Here is a 15,778-nt window from a genome sequence, read left to right on the forward strand (position 1 = left end):
TGAGTACCCCTGGGTTAAACATGGCTGGTGCTGCCCGCCAGCCTACATCAGAGCTGATGTTCCATGGTTACATTCACATCAGGCATAAGGTTGTGCCCCAGGAGATGTTTCACCGTGCAGGAGGAGGTTCCCCTGGATTGAAAAGCCATTAGCAAATTCATGAATCAGAGTTCTGTTTTTAGTTCTTTTGTGACAGAGATTCCTTTCTTAGCTTTAGGAAAGCTGTATGCCTTGATCATTCTTATCTAGCATATATGTAGAGTGAGTAAAATCACACTTTTAGAAGTGCCAGTTCCCAGGTGAAGAGACACAAGGCACAACCCCATCCATATACTGCAACACCACTTCCAGTGACAGGGGAATGTTTCCCCAACATTCACTGAGCCCCTATTTCATGACAGCATAGATTTTTCTTGTGGTATCTAAATTCAGATATTTGCAATGATGTTAGAGGTCATTCATGTAATTAACAAGCATTTATTGAGAAGCAGCTGGGTGCTCATCATAGTTCCAGGTGCTAGGGGATTAGAAGTGATCTAGACAAAATACCTGCTTGTATGAGCTTACGCTTTCCTTTTTTTTTTTTTTTTAGTTTATTTATTTATTTTGAGAGAAAGCATGAGCAGAGGAGGGACAGAGAGAGAGAGAAAGAGAGAGAGAGAATCCCAAGCAGGCTCCACGCTGTAAGCAAAGAGCCTGACACAAGGCTGGAACTCATGAACTGTGAGATCATGACCTGAGCCTAAATCAAGAGTCAGACACTTAACCAACTGAGCCACAAGCTTACGTATTCATGCAACAAATACATTACATTCTAGACAGAGTATTTTAACAGTAAACAATAGAGAAGATTTTTATATATTGTACTAAATGTTTTGAGGGAAATAAATGAGATCTATGTCAGAAATCAACCTGGGGATGTAACCTTGAACAGAGTGGTTGGGGAAGTTCCCCCCAGAAGAGATAATATTTCAACTGAGATTTCAAAGATCAAGAATGAGCCAGCCATCCAAAAGCAGGGGGAAAGCATCTGGGCAGACAAATGTGTAAGGCTCTGCGCTAGAAAGGTCATGGGTGTTCAAGGATAATAAAGAAGGCCATGTGCTGAGAAGAGACTGGGCACAGGGAGAGATGTAAAAGGTAAGAAGAAGAAGCAAGGGATAAGTTCTTGCAGGTGAGTGAGGTGTTTAAGCTCTATCTTAAGAGTGATGGATGTGAAGCCAGTGATAGTTCTCAAACCGAGAGGAGACATCATTTATGTAGAGACTGTGAGGAGAATGTGCTACAAAGTGGCAAAAGGAGAAATGGGCCAGGGAAATGCAGTAGTTTGGAAAAAAGTTGATAGTGACGGGGGCTGGAATAAAGGTAAAGTGAGCAGGGCCAGAGTGGGGATGAGGTGGGGCTGGCGGTAGTATTTAAGAGACAGAATCAGCAGGAATTGGTGATGGATAGGACATGAGGAACAAACAACCAATGCCAGGTTTGGGATTTGAGAAACTGGGAGGGGGGGTGCCATTTATTAAGAAAGAGAATATACGGGGATAAAGAGGTTAGGATCAATCTAGACCTCATGTTTAGAAATATTAAATTGGAGAGGAAAATTAGACATGCAAATAAAGACATCAAGAAGTGATTGTTTATTCAGGTCTGGAATATGAAAGAGAAATGACTGATTTGTGAATGTAAAATATTTAGAAATATTTAAGCCTACTCAGAGATGAAAAAGAATGAAATCTTGCCATTTGCAACAACGTGGATGGAACTAGAGGGTATTATGCTAAGCAAAATAAGTCAGTCAGAGAAAGACAGATATCATATGACTTCACTCATGTGTGGAATTTGAGAAAAATAACAGATGAACATAGGGGAAGGGAAGAAAAATAAGATAAAAACAGAGAGGGAGGCAAACCATAAGAGACTCTTAAATACAGAGAACAAACTGAGGGCTGCTGGAGGGGAGGTGGGGGGGGGATGGGTTAAATGGATGATGAGCATTAAGGAGGGCACTTGTTGGGATGAGCAGTGGTTGTCATATGTAAGAGATGAATCACTGGGATCTACTCCTGAAGCCAAGACTACATTGCATGTTAACTAACTTGAATTTAAGTTAAAAAAAAAATATTTAAGCCCATGGCACTAAAGTCTTCAAGAGACAGAATATGGACAATGAAGAGAAACATAACCAAGTCCTGCACAATACCCTACAATTCACAGTTCAAGTTCAGGTAGAAGAGGAGTCAGCAAAGGAGACCAAGGAGGGGGTCAGTGGGGTCAAAGGAGAACCAGGAGAAGGGTTTGTCCTGGAAACCAACAACTGTGACCAGACCTCCAGGCTCAAATCTCACAAGGCCATGCTGACTTCCAGATGCACACAATATCTCCATCAGATCAGGAGCACAGGGTGGGAAGAAAAAGGTCACCTTAAAATGGAGGTATGTACTAACCAAGATGAGCACATACAATGTGCCACAAAAGTTGATAACCATTTGTATTCTTATCTCTGCCTTCGAATTTAAAATGTATTTATCCCAGATATGTAAATTATCACCTTATTCTATTTTCCAGGCTTCTTTTATTACATTTTCCACTTTGCTCTGTGTGTGTGTGTGTGTGTGTGTGTGCACATGTACGTGTGTGCTTGTCCTCACCCCAACTGTAGGATCCTTATAGTTTTTCTCTGGAGAGAGAGGACAGCGGTCATAGATTCGACCTTGTTTCTCTGAATAATCTTGAGATGGTTCTTTTTACCTACCCTATCACCCATAGGCCCCTGTGGGAGAAAAGAGTGGTAAGTAGTCAACACCCTCAGTTCCTACTTGAGTGCACAAGTATACACACATCCTCCCGAAGAAGAATCACCCCCTTTTTGGCTTTCCAATGTGGAAAGAAAACCACACAGAGATGGTTGGGGGCAGGGCTATAATGAGTCAGATACTGTGTCCCTCATCTTATGGTCTCACCTCTGGGCAAGGCTCACTGCCCCAGTCTTTCCGCTCTTCAGGATGGCCAATGTAGAAGTTCCTCTGACCAGAAAACAGTGTCCCGTATGACCCTGCCTCTTTCCTGGGTCATTTTTACTCCTCTTAACCTTCCCCCATTTTCTCTGCTGGGGAGGTGAAAGAAGGAAGTTTTGAATCCTGGGGGAAATGGGGAAAATAATGGATGATTGGGTGACTCCATACTTTGCAGACAATCTTTGCTACTTTCTTTTTGTTCCCTTCCCTCTACACACACACACACACACACACACACACACATAAACACACACACCAAAATTTTGTCATCTAAGAGTTCTATTTTAAAAAATCAGGGCTCCTGGGTGGCTCAGTTGGTTCAGCATCCAACTCTCTATTTCAGCTCAGGTCATGACCTAGTTCGTGAGACGAGCCCTGTGTGCAGCACAGAGCCTACTTGAGATTCTCTCTCTCTCTATCTCTCTCTCTCTCCCTCTCCCTCTGCCCCTCCCCCACTCACATGCTCACTGTCTCTAAAAATAAATAAACTTAAAATGTCTTGAAATTTGAGGGTTAATTTTCCCAATTGCACCCAGTAGTCTTACAAACTGTTTCATGCCTCCTTCCCATACCTGACGGCATAACTCTTAGACCTAAACTCCTCTTCTATTAATTTAGTCTTTGGAAGCACCATGACCATTTTCCCCCTCCTGGGCTTTCTCTGGGACCAGAATAGACAAGGGGAAGGACAAATGCAAATACATATTCTATAGATAAGCATCAGTTATATTTAGCTACTTAGCCAAAGTTTCAATGATGACAATGATGATTGATGATGATGATGATTGATGATGATGATGATAGCGATATCAACTACAAAATGGTGATGGCAATGATGATACTCCAAATTCCACTAGAGAAAAATCCAACAGCTTTCACTTGAGCGAAGCTTTATATTGGAAAAGGAATGCATTAGACATCTGTGCCATGCAAATCAACAGCTTTAGGAAATGACTAACCATGCCAAGAAATAAATCTATAAAGAACTCCTTATCATTCAGGGAGGATCCCGAGAGACCTCGTTAGCATCACACATTTGCAGCCTGCTTCTTTGTGCCAGTCCACTAGTGAGAGAAGTCACCAGTGCTGTTTTCCAAATGCCTCCAGTTCTCTACCTTTCAGGAACATGAGGGATTGTTCTCTCCAGCTCCCTTGTGATTGGGCCAGGCAAGTATTTCTGACCGAAGCGTTGCAAGCAGAAATGATGTGTAATGTAATGTAGGCCAAAACATTACATTAAATGTAAAGAAACCCTCCAGAGCTTTCTTTACCTTGGCCACAATGGCCAGCACTGCTGAAGATGGAGGCTACTCTGTCAGAGTGAGGCAGATTCTAATGTGAAATGATGTGGAGCCCAGCCAAAGCAATAGAAATGTAGCATGAATGAGAAACAATCTTTTGTTGTTCTAATCCTCTGATATATTGACCTGTTACCATGGCATAATCTAGTCTATTTGAATGAATTCAGCAGTACTACCCAAAAATTAGGAGCTGCTATAATCAAAAACCTAAAATTTATGCCATCCACTTGGGGCCAGATGATGGGCATTGACGAAACTTTATTAGGAATTGTTACAAGCAATCCATATTACAAGTGGCAAAATATTTGAAAACTGTTGTCTGTGACAGCTTAGAAGGCAGATAATGTGCCTAAAAACTTGCCTACCTAGGAAGAGGTTGAAAACAAATTGTTAGCATTGTACAGTGACTCCTGTGGACTGCATCTGACAACCTAGTACAAGCTATTGATGAGCTCAGAAGAGTTCTCAGAAGAAAACTGGTCACTTAGCAAGCAGAAGTGGAATGGACAAAAGACAGTTCAGAAACGTGGGGGGAATTTCAGGGTGGACAGAGGCAACTGCTTCTCACCTCCCCCCAAAAAGTATTAAACAAAATGTAAAAGACCTCTGTGCAAGAAGGGCTGATTAGGACTCAGGTTTGCTTTCTGGAACAAATCAAGCAGAAAGGAGTCATGCCCATTAGTAATACCTCTGAATGGAACAAGGTGTTTTAGAGCAAAAACTAACAACTACCACACCACACACAAAAAATATTTATTTGAATTGGACAAAGTGGCTTAGAAAGGGGGGTGAGGGGAGAGAGAGAGAGACCAGAAGTATAACCTGCCACAAAAAGCTGATAAATTCAAGTTATCCACAATTATGTTCACCTCAAGAAGAACCATGGGTGTGGTTACTGCCTATTGGCACATAGAGCTGCCTGGAACAGACAGGGAAAAACCCATGATAATTTTAGGACAGCCATACTACTCAAAGAAACCAAGACCTGGACTAAACCATTCTTTACTGTTCAAGACTTGAAACAACCTCTAGGCCCCTAGATTTTTATGGTCAGGAATGTGGCTGAGCACTCTGGAAAACAGTGTGGAGTTTCCTCAAAAAATTAAAAATAGACCTACCCTATGACCCAGCAATAGCACTGCTAGGAATTTACCCAAGGGATACAGGAGTACTGATGCATAGGGGCACTTGTATCCCAATGTTTATAGCAGCACTCTCAACAATAGCCAAATTATGGAAAGAGCCTAGATGTCCATCAACTGATGAATGGATAAAAAAAAAATTGTGGTTTATATACACAATGGAGTACTACATGGCAATGAGAAAGAATGAAATATGGCCCTTTGTAGCAACATGGATGGAACTGGAGAGTGTTATGCTAAGTGAAATAAGCCATACAGAGAAAGACAGATACCATATGGTTTCACTCTTATGTGGATCCTGAGAAACTTAACAGAAACCCATGGGGGAGGGGAAGGAAAAAAAAAAGAGGTTAGAGTGGAAGAGAGCCAAAGCATAAGAGACTCTTAAAAACTGAGAACAAACTAAGGGTTGATGGGGGGTGGGAGGGCGGGGAGGGTGGGTGATGGGTATTGAGGAGGGCACTTTTTGGGATGAGCACTGGGTGTTGTATGGAAACCAGTTTGACAATAAACTTCATATATTGAAAAAAAAAAAAAAAAGAATGTGGCTGAGGAAGCCACACATTTCCCCAGGAGAGTACTACCAGCAGTGCCCATCTGAGGTACAACCAACGAAGATAACAGAGAAAAAGGAACATTCTAAAGAAAGAAGCTAAGAGGCAGAGAACAGCATCCAAACAAGGAACAAGTTGTATTTAGCAGGGTTTTAAAATCACTACAAACGAGTGATTGCTGAGCTTTTCCATCTCTGCCTTCTGAATGGAACTATTTATTAAAGTTATCCCATTTCAGATCAACCATTGTTTATTGTGTTGTGAGAGAGGGAAACACAACTTGTCTTTTGGGTCCCCTAAGTCTCTGAATTAGGAGAAGCCCCAATCCTAAGTGATGTAGAGACCAGAACATGTCACTCCATAACGTAAAGAGTACTACGTGCCACTAGAAATCCTAGAATTTCAGCTTCCTACCAGGACTGGATAGCACTTTTAGGTAACTTTGGGGTTGTGTCCCTTAGAGAGTAAGTATGCACATTTTGCCTGTGACAGACATTTCATGATCAGAAGGGCAGTTGATGCGATTCATTGCTACTGTTTACCAAGTAATTCCAGTTCTCCACCTCCTGGACACATGGTAGGATGGTGTCCTTCCTGGCCCATGTAATGCCATGTGTGGCAGGGCTGTGTAACTAGTTCCAGCTGATGAGTTAGGACATGTGTTGTATCTGGCGTGCAGCACTTAGTTAACGGAGTGGTTTTCCTCTGCCGCAATGATGCAGAGCACGTGAGAAGGCAGCTGCTCCACCCGCCTGTGACCCAGACTGAAAGGTAGAGCACAGCCTCAAGAATACCAGTTATGGACACGTAGTCTAAGCAATGAGGAACGCTTTAATATAATCCACTGAGATTTATGCCATGTTAATTACGCCAGCATAATCTAGCCTCTCCTCACCTATATACCTACCTGCTTTCTTGCTTGGAAGATACAAATGACAGAAGTAATAAATGTTCTATGGCTGAAAGAAAAACATCAAACATGAATCATGAAATTCATTTCCAAAGCTTCACTGTAGCCAACATTTTTGGTTCTTATTGTTGCTTACTCCGCCCCCTACCATATCATTCTGTAGGGATCTTCTTATGTGTTTGTATTGAGATCCTCTGAATTTTTGGTTCTCCTTGTCCATTTTCTGTCCTAAATCTGTATCACTGAGGCAGCAGTGTGCTGTCTAGTTCTGGTGTGCTAGCTGACATCTCAAACAGGACCATAGACTGTGGCTAAGTCAGTCTTCAAGATAAAATGTCGTAAGTGCCTTTTGTTGACTAGCCCTTTAATAAATAGTCACTAAAGATAGCAATAGCTAATTATAAGCATTTACTGAAGGCTTACTCCCAATTACTTTTCCAAGAGCTGTGAGGTAGGAGCTTTCCCTCATTTACTCAGACAAACGAGAAAGCTGAAGCATGGAGAAGTTAAGTAATTCCCCAGGTGGCAGAACTGGTGGGTACCAAGCAACCTGTAAATGGAAGCAGCCATGGGTCCTGGGTTCATATTGCAGGCACTCTGATCTTCACTCCCAAACTGTGTTCTACACAATTCTAGTTTTGCATCGTGTTAATGGATGTTTACACACATGCACACTCCCCAATTAAATGAGTTTGGGAATCTGATACTTTAACTGTCTCAGAGAGGCTCACAATAGATGTTAGAATATTAAAGCCTGTAACACATTCCTTAGCATTATTTAACCCAACATTTTCCAGATGGATTTAACCATAGAACTTCCTTTTTCATCAAACCTGACACTTTGAGAGATTTATGTACTGTAGAGCATAATTTGAGAAAGTTAAATCATGGGAACCAAGCTTTAGGAGTGATGGTAAACATCACCTCACTCAACCACCTTATTTTACTAATTATAGACTAGGATTTTAGAAGGACTAAATGACTTTTCCATGGCCTTATGGCTACCATAATTGGAATCAAGATCTCTTAACTCCCCATTCGTTAAGATTTCCCTACCCCATGGGTTCTAAGTGGCAAACTTCTAGGATGAAGTGACAGATCAGAGAGAAGCACAGGTTCCCATAGATTCCAATCCTTGTGAGGACAAGGTCCCTGTCATATTGTTTCTCCCTGTCCTAGAACAATAGCCTTCATATAACAGGTGCTCCTCATGTTAGTTGATGAGTAACAAAGGAACAGAAGGAGGACAAAGCAATCAGGAAGAAGAGATGAAAGGTACATACATCCCATGCAGAGAGAGGGCTGGTTACTAAGCAGGTAATATAAGGAATGCCACAAGGTCCAAAGGATCTTCCTTCATCTGCAATAACACCATCCCTCACAAGGCTCTGACGGAGTAAAGCAAATCCTGTATAGCTGCATATGTGCTCATGAGTGTGTGCATGTGTGTGTGTTGTGGGGGGGGGGGCGGTGGATGGCAGAGGTAAGGAGCTGAGCAAGACACAGAAGGCCACATCTCATTGCATACATGGCCCCAAATAACAACCATGAGGGGAAGGGAGACCAAAATCCAGTCCAGTAATGAAGGAACAAAAATAGCCATGACTTTCAGGATATGTTCTGGAAAGATGGAGAAAACATTTTCCTGACTCTTCCACTACTGGAGTAAAGTATAAATTCTTTAAATTGGATGATCATGAAGAGATTGATCTGGAATCTTTGAGACATTTAAACAAATCATAGTTCCAAAGTTTATATTTATGTGTGTGTTTTTCCCCCTAAATGTGGAGTCCATGGGATGAAATGTTCTTTTAGTTCTGAAAACAAGTTAAAAGATTTTATGGTTAGGAATGGTAAGGCCCAGGCTATAGTTTGTGATGGAGTGCTTACAGCAAAGGAAGTGAAATCATTTTGCATGCAAACAAAAGTAAAATGATTTTTGGCTTTCCCCCAGGTTCAGGAATCTGGGGAAGCCTACTGCTGTAAAAGAGAAGAAATTAGAGAAGGCCATCTGTTGAGTAAGACATGCCCCAAATAGGGTGGGAAGACAAGATCTCAAAAAATGTTTCCTGTAAGGTACTGTGTTGGTTGGGGTGCAGAGATCTATGCCCCCTTCCTCCCAAGCACAGTCCAGGCAGAGAACCACTGTCCCCTGCCAAGTGAGTCCAAGTTGTATGGAGTGGGCCTCCAAGATGCTGCTTCCCTTCCTGAGGAGCAAAGGGTGTGATTTTCATGTTCGGGTCCTCCTGCTTTACTGATGTGATGGAATAGCTGGGGCTAAATAATGCAAAACTCCTGGTCCACTGATGGCAACTTCTCTCTTTTTTTAACTACAGACTCTAATTCACTCAATGTAACAGATTATGTTTTATGGCCTTTTATAAAATATTCATTCTCCCTCCCAGTGCTCGGTGGTTCAGGAAGCCTGGAAACGGCCCAGTGTAAGGAGGACCTCATTTCCTCCCAGACACAATTTACAGAGGCCAGCCAGGTTCTGACCACAGTGGGCAAAGGTACTGGATGGGGCTGAGAGCAAGAATTCCAGAATTCTCCTTCCAGAGATCTGGACTGCCAGGACCCCTGGAGATTAGGGGCCAGTGAGGATGTAAGGGTGAGAACCCTCAGGGGCTCAGGGGAACCCTTACACCTCGTCCATGTCTCAAGACAAGGTGGAAGTCTCTGTCACTACCTACCCCTCACGTACTTCCTTCTCTGAACACTCTTTTCTGAAATGATTGGGTTGTTTCTATCTAGGCCTGGGACAAGGACAACAGCAAGGGGGCCAGAGTCCAAAGAAGAGGAGAACCATTGTGTGGATGATGGGGTGGGAGGGTGTGCAAGAAAGGAGGGTGAGGTCATCGCTGTTCTGAAGAGACTGTTTCCTCCCCATTTATGTTTCCCATTCAAGTGACCACAGGACATGTGACCATTAACAATGACCTTACTTTTTCATGGCACTTTAACCTTTGCAAAAGATGGTCACATCCAGAGCCTTGAACACTTGGAACACTTGAACACTAAAGTGTTGAGGGACGTCTGGGTGGCTTAGTCGGTGAAGCTTCCGACTCAGGCTCAGGTCATGATCTCACGGTTCATGGGTTCGAACTCCGTGTTAGACTCTGTGCTGACAGCTTTGGATTCTGTGTTTCTTTTCTCTCTTCCCCTCCCCCACTCATGCTCTGTCTCTCAAAAAAAGTGTTAGCAGAAAACATGAATAGACACTTCTCTAAAGAAGACATCTGGATGGCCAACAGGCACATGAAAAGATGTTCAATGTCACTCCTTATCAGGGAAATACAAATCAAAACCACACTCAGATATCACCTCATGCCAGTCAGAGTGGCCAAAATGAACAAATCAGGAGACTATAGATGCTGGAGAGGATGTGGAGAAACGGGAACCCTCTTGCACTGTTGGTGGGAATGCAAATTGGTGCAGCCGCTCTGGAAAGCAGTGTGGAGGTTCCTCAGAAAATTAAAAATAGACCTACCCTATGGCCCAGCAATCCCACTGCTAGGAATTTATCCAAGGGATACAGGAGTACTGATGCATAGGGGCACTTGTACCCCAATGTTTATAGCAGCACTCTCAACAATAGCCAAATTATGGAAAGAGCCTTAAATGTCCATTAACTGATGAATGGATAAAGAAATTGTGGTTTATATACACAATGGAATACTACGTGGCAATGAGAAAGAATGAAATATGGCCTTTTGTAGCAACGTGGATGGAACTGGAGAGTGTGATGCTAAGTGAAATAAGCCATACAGAGAAAGACAGATACCATATGGTTTCACTCTTATGTGGATCCTGAGAAACTTAACAGAAACCCATGGGGGAGGGGAAGGAAAAAAAAAAAGAGGTTAGAGTGGGAGAGAGCCAAAGCATAAGAGACTCTTAAAAACTGAGAACAAACTGAGGGTTGATGGGGGGTGGGAAGGAGGGGAGGGTGGGTGATGGGTATTGAGGAGGGCACCTTTTGGGATGAGCACTGGGTGTTGTATGGAAACCAATTTGACAATAAATTTCATATATTAAAAAATAAAAATAAAAATAAATTTTAAAAAAGTGTTAAAATTTTTAAATAAATAAATAAATAAAGTGTTGAAGTCAGGGAGCCTGACTTCTGGGCCCACATGATTACTGTCCAGCCTGTGTCATGGCAGTTCCTTGGGCCTTGGTTTCCCCTCTTGCACAAGGGGACTCTAGATTCTAAGGTAAATTATAATCCTAATTCTACAACCCTTGGATTCTGGATATGTGCTTGTAATACTAGGTCTGTAGTATTTCAGAGGCTCTCTGGGCATCTACCCACTGACTGGTAAGAACTACATTCTCCTCAAGAGCAATAGTGGCTGCAAGTCCCTGAGAAGAGCCTTCTTCCAATTCTGCTCTACCACTGTGACACTAGACATCGCCAACCAGGTCCTCCCCACTGGGTGAGGAGTGGGCTTTATACACCCCTCCAGGAAGACCCAGGAGTTGATTCCTGGAGGCAATGCAGAGCAGGACATGGGTTACTAGCTGCAGTATCCAAAGCCACAGAGGCACAGAGAGAGAAAGAAGGGATACAGACACATGCCCCCAGATGCCATTTTCCCTCAGATTCACAAGTATCCCTGTACCGTTCTATATTGGGAAGTGCTCATCTAAGAGAAAGATGAATGGCAGAAACTGAAGGATTTTATACTAACAGCCAAAATATAGAGAGGTGAAAATTACAGTAAAAGACATTTCCAGCTGATTTGCCATCTAAAAATCTCAAAGTACTCTGTGTCTCCCATTTATTGCCAGAACCTATTAATCCTAAAAGCTCAAATTAATTATCACACGCATGTTCTATTATCCCAGGCAATAGTGTAGGTAAGACTCTGTGAGCCCTGAACTCCTCAAGCTGTCTTAACTACAAAATAAATAACATTCTCCACTCACTTCAGGGCGAGCTGAACAGTGTCTATATCTGAGAAGAGAACAAAAAGAAGGATCTTTGAGAGTATTCTTTGTTACCTCTTGTCACTGCCCACTGTCTTTTGCCATGTATACTGGAGACTTCAGAGGAATTCGTGCAGTTATTCCACAAATAATTTTGAGCATCTTCTGTGTACCAAGTACTGCAAGAGGCCCTGGAGGTATAATTTTGAACAAAATAATCATGAATCCTGACCCCAAGGAGAGTCTATCTAGTAGGGGGCAAAGTATATACATACATGCACACACCTACACACACACACACACACACACACACACACACACACTTAGAGAGAGTCTCCCACCAGCCTCTAGCTGCTTCAGGACTCAGTCATTCAAATCATCCCAGCTGAGGCCCCAGACATCAGAGCAGATACAAGACATTCCCACCGTGATTCATCTGAATTCCCGAGTCACAGAACTGTGGCATATAACAATAACAAATCCTTGTGTTAAGTCACTAGGAGCTGGGTACTTTGTTTTGCAGCAATAGCTAGCTGAAAGCCAAGTGACTTGTAGAAAGTCACTTGGCTGCTAGAATGGACTCTGTCCTGGGAAGTAAGATGTGCAAGCTCAGGGGACCCAGTGCTCAACCTATTTGCCTGCTTTCCTGAATGCAGAGCTAACCCTGCGCAGCTCCCCTTTTACACACACACACCAAACACACACACTGGGCTTTGTATTTCACTATCTCATGACCAGAAGTGAGCCCTTTCAGTAATAAGATATGCATGCAGCCTTTCATTTAGGGAGCAGGCGTATGCTTAGCTTATCAGAGAGTCCACATTCAGAATGCCACATCTGGCTGATGGGGGCTATGCTCAGGCCATGCTCTGCAGTACAGAGAAACCAGACATAAGGTTCCAATTTGAATTCCATTTCCATGAAAAAAACTTCCATCCTAATCCTCCAGTCCTTCCCAAAGCCAGGAAGGGGCCCTGCTCTAGGAAAGTGCCCGCATCCTCACAAACCAGGTCCTTGTTCTCTTGTCCAGAATAGAGAGAAGTGGGTGCAGGCGGATGGCTGGCCTGGCGCTATCTAGAAATCCTGCAGTGGGCGTTCCTGATTCTGTCAGCTCGAGAATTGGCAGGGGAAGGGGCAAAGTGACATTTTATGTACAGGAGAGAGAGTTTCCATTTTTGACAGCTTCCATGTGTCCAGATTATATTTCCCACAGCTGCTTAGAGAAATGTCAAACCATGTGAGCATCCTGCTTTTCCTGAAAGCCGTGGATAGATAGGGAGTGAGCAAATGGGATTTGTGCCCCAGACTGTAAATGAGAACACAAAGAGGAGGGCAGAGTCATTTACAAGGTCAGAGACAATGCTGGTTCATCACCGCAGTCCCAGTACCCAACTGGAGTGGCTGGTAAATAACAAACCCCATACTGCCGTGATATTGGGTTCCTAAAATATGTCAGGAAGTGGCCAACTTGCTCCCTGGCCATAAATGTGCCTATCACCTTCAGAGGAAGGGTAGACACAGTGAAAGGATAGGACACCTCTGCTTGCTGGTAGCTCAAGCTCCTGACCAATGATATGGGGCCATTGCTCCAGACGCCACTCACTAACTGTTTTATCCTAGGCACATTTCTTAACCTCTCTGAGCTTCAGTGTTCTCCTCTTTAAAATGAAACCAAGGGGCACCTGGGTGGCTCAGTCGGTTAAGCGTCCGACTTCGGCTCAGGTCATGATCTCACAGTTCATGAGTTCAAGCCCCACTTTGGGCTCTGTGCTGACAGCTCAGAGCCTGGAGCCTGCTTCAGATTCTGTGTCTCCAACTCTCTATGCCCTTCCCCTAGTCATGCTCTGTTTCTATCTCTCTCTCAAAAATAAATGAAAACATTTAAAAAATAAAAACAATAAAATTAAACCAAAATTTCTCTTCTCTCCAAATTAATGTGAAGATATTTGGAATACTTGATACATAAAGTAGAAATTAAAAACTGTAATTCCCTTCTCTTTACCTTGCATAGCCACAACTCCAGGGATAAAATTTTGCCCTAGAAATCTGCAACCCTGGGTTTTCTGTTCTTTCTCTTCCTTTCACCTCCTTGTCCTTGCAATCTGGCAGGTACGACAGCCTGGGTGTTCAGATTCAGTTTGGGGTGTCAGGCTATAATACATTGGGTACAAATCCCATCTCCCCCACTTCAGGCAAGTTGCTTAACTAATTTGGACTACCAATCTCTCATCCATAATAAAAAGGGAGTCACACGATAGCATCTTTGTCAACTCTGTCAAAGGGATGCTCTGTTATGAATTGGCAGATTGTACCCTACACAGGGCAGCTGAGGTGAGTGGGGCTGAAGCCAAACCCGTACTCCACACAGCACACAACACACCCTGCTGTGGCTGCTCACATCCAGAGCAAGGGGTGTCTTTTTCTAATCTGTTCAAAGGTCCTCTATGGGCCAACAGGGGCTTTGAGCTGCTATGAGGATTAAATGAGATAGAGAAAGAATGCCATTTGCCCTTGTTCGTAATAGGAGGAAGCTTTCAAAATATGCCCCAAATCCAATTACTTTGTCTCACCATTTTATTGCTCTAGAAGTCTCTCCATCGATATCCCCCCACCAGGGGTGTGCTGGAGCCCATACTGGTTCCCAAGAGCCTACTGCTCAGTTTTCAGGAATGTTTCCAGCCTGTTGTCAAACTGGTGCTCTTTTGAAAGTGGCCACAGCGGGAATACTTACACCACAGGAATTAGCATACGTTACAAACCAGGGCCTTTTCTTCCCACAGAGACTCTCCATTTGCTTCCACCATTCTGCACATTGTTCTCTACCCCCAGCAAGAGTCATTTAAAAATGTGAAGGCACGTGTATCATTTGCTTGCTTCAAAAACTACGTTAGCTTCCCATTACACCAACTATAAAATCTGAGTGGCAACCTCAGTCCTTCTGATCCTATGTAATCTGGAAGGTGCCTGCGCCTACCTGGGAGACTTCCGCTCCTCCCCCTCACTTAGCTTCTGCCACAAGGGCCTCCTCACAGTTTCTGGACAACTCTCTGTGCCTTCCGGGTTTGCACTTGTTCCTTCAGCCTGGAACATTCTTCCCCTGATAATCTTGTAGAGTTTACTTTCTCACTTCTTCCCAGTCTGCACTTAAATGTTACCTTCCTGGAGAGGCCCTCCCTGACCACAGCCCAGCTATTCTTCTTCATAGAACTTATCACCATCTGACCCAACATGTATTTGTTTCTTTGTAACAGCTTTTATTTACAGATAACTCACATGCCATACAATTCACCCATTTAAAGTGTACAATTCAATGGGTTATAGACTCTGCAGAGCTGTGCAAGTCATCACCACAATCAAATTTAGAATATTTTCCTCACCTCCAAAGAAAACCCTTTAGCTATCACCTCCAAAGCCTTCCCCAAAGCCCCGCCCCCCTCATTTCCCACCAACTCACAGCATCCACTAACCCACTTTGTTTCTTCCATATTTGCCTATTGTAAACATTTCCCATGAATGGAATTATATAATACATAGTCTTTTATGACTGGTTTCCCTCCCTTAGCATAATATATTCAAGGTTCATCTATGTTGTAGCATGTGTTAAGACTCCAGTACTTTCTGTGGCCAAATAAGTTTCCATCACAAGATTGTAGTGCACTCTGTTTATCCATTCACCGGCTGATGGAAAATTGGGTTGTTTCTAGCTTTGGGCTATTAGGAATAATGTGCTATGAACATTCATATGCAAAATTTTTTGTGGACATGTTCTCATTTCTTTCAGGTATATGCAGCCGTGGAATCGCTGGGTCATAGGGTAACTGTGTTTATCTTTGTGAGGAACTGCCAGACTGTTTTCCAAAATGGCTGCTCCGTTTTACATTCCCACCAGCACGGTGCGAGTGTTTTGATCACTTTATACCCTCAC

This window comes from Neofelis nebulosa, chromosome 8, assembly GCF_028018385.1.
Source record: "Neofelis nebulosa isolate mNeoNeb1 chromosome 8, mNeoNeb1.pri, whole genome shotgun sequence".
Taxonomy (NCBI): Eukaryota; Metazoa; Chordata; class Mammalia; order Carnivora; family Felidae; genus Neofelis; species Neofelis nebulosa.